The 8,660-nt window shown below is 40.3% G+C and overlaps 1 long non-coding RNA gene across 1 annotated transcript; it reads left to right on the forward strand.

The window, feature by feature from the left end:
- Positions 1 to 327: 327 nt before the first annotated feature.
- Positions 328 to 4,952, forward strand: LOC111843179 (uncharacterized). Its single transcript, XR_002838097.2, has 3 exons — positions 328 to 3,555; positions 3,655 to 3,760; positions 4,443 to 4,952. It is a non-coding gene; the product is annotated as an uncharacterized lncRNA (long non-coding RNA).
- The last annotated feature ends 3,708 nt before the right edge of the window (positions 4,953 to 8,660 follow it).

The following is an 8,660-nucleotide window of genomic DNA, read 5'->3' on the forward strand; positions in this document are numbered from 1 at the left end:
GGCGATTTTCGGAACGGTAAATCACTGTCTCGGATTCATTTGATTTTGATGAAACTTCACCAGTTAACAGAAAACACAATAGAAAGAGCGTCCAATTAGCTTTTGTTATTGTTTAGAACAGGTTGAACTTGATGAAAATATTCGGCGCAAGCAAAAATGACAAACCATATGATCAAATTGAAAAATTCGAATTCGAGGCTGAAGAGGGGAATCCTAAGTATGTCATAACAAGGAATCTCGCAGAAATAGCCAATCACAGACAGCGCACTGCCCATTTTACCTTGGGGTTACCCTGTGATGCACCTATATCGCATAGCAGTGGCGATCGTACAAAATGGCGGCCGAGATTCCCGTGGATTGTAACATACCTAGTATATATTCAACAGTATACTTACTCATTAAAATTAGGTAAAAATTATCTTTTCAAATCAAAGTTAATTAATATCAGTTAATAACAATTACTTATTCAGAGAAGGTAAAATGTACCCCCCACAATAAAGACATTCAGATGGTTCATCAGATCAATGTTTTTAATCCAAAAAATCATATGAAACACTCAAAATATAGTGCAGCACAACAGCACACACACAAAAAATATAAAACTACACTCCATTACAACTCCATTAAAAGTATGTCCAGACAAAAGATCCTCTTCGAACAAGAGGGGAAATGTGTGTCTACTGCATGAGCTTATTTTTGAGGCTGTGGACCTTTTTCAGTAGTTTTGCCCCATCAATTTCCAAAAAAAGTTTTTGAAAAGCTTCAAACGTATTCTTCAGCTCCTTTGGATATTCAATGTTGATTGCATAAATGAGTCCCATCAGCAATATGCATGCCTTTGTTCGGCTTCCACATCCTTCCATCACTTGGTTTCCCTCGATCACAATAGACAAATCTGATGGATCCTCCTCAGCCATGACATTGTGCTTCAAATTCACCTTCATCGTTTTGTCTGTGTAGTCCTCACATTCCTACATGTTAAAAAGAAACAAACAAAAAGCATACACATTTTTATTTTATTTAAGATGCTGTTTCAATATATTTCAGTTTATCTAAAAGGAGAGCAGAGGGGGAGTGGAAGGCAAAAGGAGAAGGTGGATACGAGAGGAAAGGAGAGGAGGATCCCTTGAGTTAATCAAAAATCTGTTATCAATATGACATACCTGGCAGTCATGGAAATCTTCTTGTCTTTCACCGAGGTAGTTAATGAGGCAGCAGACAACAGCATCTCTTTTTTTCTCAATGTTCTGTGTCTGTGGAGATACAATTTAGTGATAAGACTGTTAGCGGAGTGGGGAGTGATTTACATATACTAAGACCGAATTCCGGCCCTGCAACAGACTGGTGACCTGTCCAGAGTGAACCCTGCCCCTTCGCCTGATAAATGCTGGGTTGGCTCAAAAATCTTGTGACCCGAACGGACAAAGCAGTAAAGAAAATGGATGGATAATACCGAATTCACACATTGATGTTAAAAGGTAGTTTAAGTTGGTAAGGAGCTGAACTTTGCGCACAACAAAGCAATTGTTTACAAATTACTTTACTTTTAATTCACTCATATCAATAATTACATATTTGTGAAAAAATAAAATAACATACGTCATTTAAAGTGTCCAGCAGAGGACGCATCTTGCAACCAGCTGCTCCTCCTTTGGCACGCATTAGCCGCAAAAGACCTGGTGTGTACTCATCAAGCTTCCGCATGAATGTCTCCTCCAAGGAAACTTGTGATGCGTCTAAACTCCTCCTTGATCTAGGAAGTAAAAGGACCAAAAATTACATTTTAAATTAAAGACCAGCTCTCATAGTAATCACATGAATGTATCCTAGTGGGAAGAAAAAATTACAAGACATTCTCACCTGAGCCTCAGTGAATAATGCTGGCCACCTTTCTTTAAACACACCCACAGAGGGGCTGAGGCTGACCACTTCAACTCTTCGGCTAGAGAAGGTTTTATTCATTTTATCTGCAATTATCTTTGCATTGTTTTTCTTTGTAATTTCACAAATTAATTCAAGCCTCTCTTTCTCCAGAGTCTCTTGGCGTTCACCAGTAGGGTGCGGAGGGAGGTAATTAACCTCTGCTTTTTTGGGCTTTTTTTATGTTTTTCGAAGGCACTGCATTACCTGGATGCTTCCTTTTTAAAGTGTTGATTTCAATTTCCAGGTAAGAATATTTTCAAGATCTTAGCTTGGCACGGTAATTGTGCATCTTGTTTTTTATGCGCTGCTGCCAGCCATATAAGCCTGTAAATGATCCCGGCTCCCTAAGACACGGAAACTTAGAAACCAAGGCTTCAGCCACTGAGAGGATTTGCTCATTGGTTGGGTAAGCAGTGTAAGAAAAAATTACTTTTGCAAGCTCTTGCATTATTGCTGATTTAACACTGGCATCCATGAAGTGTCTTCCAGTGGCATCATATGAGTTGTTTGCCTCTGCGAGGATGAGTTCTATATCTTGGGAAAACTCCAGTACTTGGAATGGCACTGGCCATGCAGCAGAGCGACATGAATCAGGGAGAATAATGGTGTCACTGGAACTTGACGATGCGTAGTTTGACACCTCTGAGGATGCATCATGATCTGCAGGGCAGATGTCCGTTTCAGTAGTACTTGCAGGATAGGTGCTCACTGAACTCAATGTAGATGATTCAAGTACTGGGTGTAGGTCAAGGGTTATCGTCGGCTCTTTTAGGAGCACTTTAACAGTGGCCTTGTCATACAAGTCAGCAGTTGAGGTGACACTGAAAAACTCATTGTCAAAGTGTTTGTCTTGGTATAGTAGTCCAATTTCCCCATGCAATTGAAAAGTTTCAGTAACTATGGAAACAAGATCTTCCACTGTATTTGGAATTCCTGTTGGAAGTTTCAGCTTTTGAATGTTGTGTTCTTCTAAAATGACTCTTAAATGGACCGCCATTGTTGTTTGGTGTGTGTTTCCTCAGCTGTAGAGACAGAGAAAGAAAAGAAATTCAGACAGGTTATTAATAGTTGATGAGCTTACTTGCATAGGTTTGCTTCAATATTCTTCTGCCAAAGCAATAAACAGATATTTAGTTCAGTGGAAATTTCAATAAATAATCTTTGATTGTCATTATTATTTTAAGAAGAGGTAGATGAGGAAAGGAGGAGAAGAAAGGAGAGTAAGTATGCATCACATTTTCCCATTTTCTGTGGCAATCGTCCCTGTTAAATAAACATTACAATAAATAAATAAGACAGGATTCCTGGCCATACAGCTGTTAAGTAATTGTTTCAATATCTACTTGAAAAGTGCACACATATTTGATATGACAACATAAATAAAATCAACCCATTACACTTACTCTGATGTGCAAATGAAGTGTTTAAGGGTAACCATACGGCCATCTGCTGTATTGTATGCAGCCAAGGGGTATGTTTCTTTTAATTCAGAATGTTTAAGGATTTCTGTCTCTCCTGTTGGCTCTACTTTGAAACTCCTCAGGTGTTCACAATACCAACCACTAAGCAATTTCAGAACAAAGACAGGAGTTTCACGCACAGTGATTATTTGCTGGATTTCTCCCAAGTCAGGTAGGCCTCCTGTTGAGCCAAACGGCAGCATCATGCCAATATTATAGTCTGTGCCTAAAATGGTTGCTTTATTTGTCATGTTCACAAACTCTTCCCCAGGGAACTTCCTTGCGAAGGACTCCTTAATGCCATCTTTAAGAACATCAACTGCCACAAGAGTCCTCTGGGACATGACAGTGCTGGCCTTTGGTTGTTGCAATTGTTGGTATGATACGCAATCATTGATTGGTGTTTTCTTGCCATTGTCATGAGAATGTTTCTAAAACACCCAGTCTGCCTCACAATCCTTTTAAAGAATCGATGTTTGGCTTCAAACCGCATAGTCCAGAAATGTACCAGTGGCCCGTAAACAGTTGTAAGCCATGGATAATGCTCGAGAAAGTGGTGTTTTGGTCGAACTTTCTCCTCTGGGAACACTTCAAAATATCTGTAACGGTGTTCTGAGATCTTACTTTGCATGTATCCTATTGTCTCATCTGCGTGGAGAGGAGCCATGACAAGCTCCACAACATCTTTAAGGGTCATAAAAACCTCCCAAGCAGGGAGGTGGGTCTTCTGGGACTTTGTCACCAATCATGAGTGGCATCATTCTCAACAAACACCAGTTTTCGTGTGCGTTACTTCCTACGCTTTTTCGTAAGTTGAAGTTCGGGGCAATGGGTTGTGGACAGTTTCTTTTGTCACTCCATTTGTAAGGAAAGCAACGTATGGAATGGTTGAGCTCCTGAAGAGAGATGTATTTCTCTCTGATTAACACATCAAGACAGAGTGATATTTCCACAGGTACAATTCCTTCGAGCAAATCATGCAAAGCATCAGGGGGATAACCTGATATATGAAAGTTACTGAGTCTGTCTGAGATGGGACACTGTCTTTTAACTCCGCAGTGGTGACCTTCTGCTGCTTTGACATGCATGGCATAGTTGGACTTAGTCCGTGGAGGAAACAGTCCTTCTCCTACTTCATGCTCCTGGATCTGTGACCGTTCTCCAATGCAAAAGCGACAGAAATGTGAAGCTGAAAAGCTTTCAACAAAGCCACCTATTGAGTGAGCACCAAGACTGTCAGCGACTACAGCAAGTACAGTGCCCTTGACCACTTTGCCCAGACTTGAAACAAAAATACCTTCATCTTCAAAGGACTTCAAATCTCTGAGCAGTGGGTCCAAAACCTTTGCATAGCCATACTGGTTGACATCATTTGCCTTGCACAAAATGGTTAAGTAAATGGAAGTCAGTGTAGATCTCAATGTGGCATGTATGTCTGCGAACACCCAGTACACTGCTGTGACTTTATGCTTCTTGCGGGATGTTCCCAGAGGGTTGCATATCTCAAAGTCATCTATATATAATATGAGTGGGAGTTTAAGTTCATCTTCACATAAAAAGCTGTTTTCTCTTAGTAAAGATCCATCATTAAACGATTTGTATCCAGAAGAGGCATCAGATGGCTTTTTGTTTTGTAATATTGTGTATTGAATGTGGCTGTTGTTCACAAGTTGAGATAATAATGGGAGGATTGGTATATACTGAAATTATTTTTTCTCTGTACTATCAAGTATGTACTCAACTGGTTCAATCGATGAGAGATGCTCCTTACTAAATTGCTCTCTCCTGAACTTACTGCTGAAAGGCCCATCCACTCGTAAAGCAGCACAGACAGGGCTTAGCTGGCAAAGGTCTTTGACCAGTTCTGATATCACTGAGTCTTCAAATGTACAGCCATGTTTTCTCAAAGTACTCAGAATGATCTCTTTAATGACGGGGCCAGATGCAGACGCTGTAAGGAAATGAAATTCCTCTATTAGTTCATTAATGCATGAATTGGAGACATTAAAAATGTTCTCCATTTTCAGGAGGAGCAACCCCACTCTTTTAGTAATAATTTTGTTTAAGTCCTCATCCTCCTCAAGGACTAAGCCACAGTCGTTTTCATCCTCAACAAAATCACTTTCTTCATCCAGGTTGTTTTGGTGTTGATAAAGAACATTAGTCTTGAAATCTTCCAACAAATGTGGGTTGTGTTTTCTACTCTTGTGGCTGTGGAATGTTGTATATTTGTTGGTCTTATAATCACAACCCTCAAAAACACATGGCACAGTTTCAAACTTTTTTAGATGGCCACCAAGATGTTCAAAAAAATGCCTCTCATTGTCAAAAGAGCATGAATTACAGACAATGCATGTAAACGACATGATGTTTCCTGGCTGGGTTGACTGAGAATGATGCCTTGACAAATGTGTCCTTAATGCACCCCATGTCTTGACTGTGCAAGGACAATCTGCATAGAGGTAGGGTATGGAGTGGACTCGACCTAAATGCTCATGTATTAGTCTGCTGTGTTTCAGCAGGTCCAATCTTTTTGATGTTGTGAATTTGCACAACTTGCATTTCCAGTTCATTTTCACATAACTGAGGACTTTAGTTAAGGTAACTATACCTTTAAGGACAATGTGATTTATTTTATTTGGAAAACTTGCATACCTGTACAGGATACACTTGTGGTGGTGACGTGGGTGGATGTGTCAACACTAGAACTGGTAACAGTGGTCTATCAGTGAGTCTCTGCCTGTGGAGGACAGATGTGAGAGGAACTGAAGAGAGGGCAAATAGTGAGTGTCCACATACACAGACTCTGCCTGCAACTGAAATAAAAACAAAAATTACACAAAACTAATTATCAGACGTACCTGGGTTAGATTTTGTACAGATGATTTTGGGTTTACCTCAATATAATGCAAATAATCACCCCCTTTGGTTATTCGGGTGGGTGTTTAATACGCAAAATGGATTATAACCCCAGACGTTTAAAAGAACCAGGTGGCTATTTGCAGACCGTTGATTAATTGGGGAAATATGGTAGTTTATCAGTGCTCCTCTGATCTGGGCAGTCTGTCTGTCTGACAAGGGCCGGTCATGCAGAAATAACAGACTGTGTACTCACTTAAATAAAGGCATTGCAATTACATATTCATGCTTCATATAATTAGCTTCATAGAACATATTACAAAATTATGAAAACATTTATTCAGCACTGATGTTCTAACAATAACAAATATAGTATAAAATCAATTCTAAAATGTTGTACGTGATCCCACAATTCCTTAAAAAACTTAGGTGCAGCAACAGTTGGTGTTTTCACACACACTCGTGGGATACAGTGGTAACGTTACTATGTTTTTATTTTTAATCCTATGCCCATTAAATATATTTGAAAAAGCTGGCGTTGACTGGCGGTTCTAACCTTAAAACCAGCGGTCAGACACAGTCATGCATGCTGACTAATCTTGTAAAAAGCACACCACGACGGCATTTCAACTTACCGGCAGTTGTGCAGACGGTGAAAGGCCGGGACACAACAAACCAGGGTTCCCGCTGCCGCTCGTCACTCTCGTCATTGACGAAAACGGAACCCATGGTGACGAAGAAAAACGGCATCAAATCGCCACTCTGCCGAATTCAATTTTCAAATGACGAATTTTGAATTTTTGAAAAGTCGAATTTCATTTTTTCCCCAATTTTCAACAGTAGCATCCATAGGGCCTAATCAAAACTGGCCCGGCGCCCCGGACACACGATCATCGATCATCCATGTCAAATGAGCATGGGCCGTTCTAAAAGTAGCAAATGTTATCGATCCGTGTGGGGACATTCTAAAACGCTTAATGTGAAAACGCTTAATGTGGTTTAATGTACCAAAATAGCGACCAATAATCACCAAATTTCACACACACACATCTGGTCATAAACACTTTCACCTGACAAAAAATCAAAACCGAAATACAAGGAATATGGACTTCATTTTACGTTAAGCGTTTTCCCCTCCATTGACGCCCATTATAAGGAAAAGCCTTAATGTAACTTAAAGTACCAAGACAGCCACCAAAATCACTATATTTCTCACACTTATATCTGGTCATAAACACTTTCACCTGACTTTCACAAAACCGAAATGCTAAGAATAAGGACTTTATACTACGTTAAGCATTTTCCCCTCCATTGACGCCCATTATAAGGAAAAGGCTTAACGAACAAGAGATGTATATTCAGTGAGTTTAATGATTAATTTATTAAGAAGCGGCGAGAGAGTGACTAAAAAAAAAAAAGTGAAGAATTTGATTAGTAGAAGCAAAAATACAAAGAAAAGTGAAGAACTGAAATCAAACTCCAGGGGGAACCCTGACAAACCGATGGCAAAGAACTAGCAGCGACGAAAGCAGACGTGCCGTTGCCTTGCGTTGGCCTGGGGTCAATTTGTTTATTTGAACACATCAAACCGACGCGTGGAACACAATAAACCAAGTTGCCTGACCGACGGTCCAACGTTGCCCAACGGCCGACCGTTGGCTTGATGTGTCCCGGGCCATGGTGACGCCAGCGACAGATTCAAACTTTAATTTCAAGTAATGGCATGTTAAACAAACGAACGCCGAATACAAGTGAAGTGTAATATCTCATAATTAAAAAAAATATATACAGCACTCCTATCTAAATAGCTTACCTTCACTTCTGCTGTTCGATGGCAGCCAGAGAGAGGATCCAGCGTCGCCCACACTCACTCAAAAACGCGGGCTGACGCACGCGCAATTTGAAGCAAAAAAACTCACGGTTTGGGGGTATATTTTACTGCATTTTTCTATGTGATGGTTCTTACTGTTGACGAATGGGTAGCATATGTAGAATTTACCCATTACTTTAGAATTCGTTGGCTGGCTGCAATAATCAATTGTAAATGCTGGAGCCAAGTCGTTTTGTCTGTCTTTCGTTGTATACCTGTATATATACACTCACCTAAAGGATTATTAGGAACACCATACTAATACGGTGTTTGACCCCCTTTCGCCTTCAGAACTGCCCTAATTCTACGTGGCATTGATTGAATGTTAGCCCATATTGATAGGATAGCATCTTGCAGTTGATGGACATTTGTGGGATGCACATCCAGGGCACGAAGCTCCCGTTCCACCACATCCCAAAGATGCTCTATTGGGTTGAGATCTGGTGACTGTGGGGGCCATTTTAGTACAGTGAACTCATTGTCATGTTCAAGAAACCAATTTGAAATGATTCGAGCTTTGTGACATGGTGCATTATCCTGCTGGAAGT

Source organism: Paramormyrops kingsleyae, chromosome 5, assembly GCF_048594095.1.
Source record: "Paramormyrops kingsleyae isolate MSU_618 chromosome 5, PKINGS_0.4, whole genome shotgun sequence".
NCBI lineage: Eukaryota > Metazoa > Chordata > Actinopteri > Osteoglossiformes > Mormyridae > Paramormyrops > Paramormyrops kingsleyae.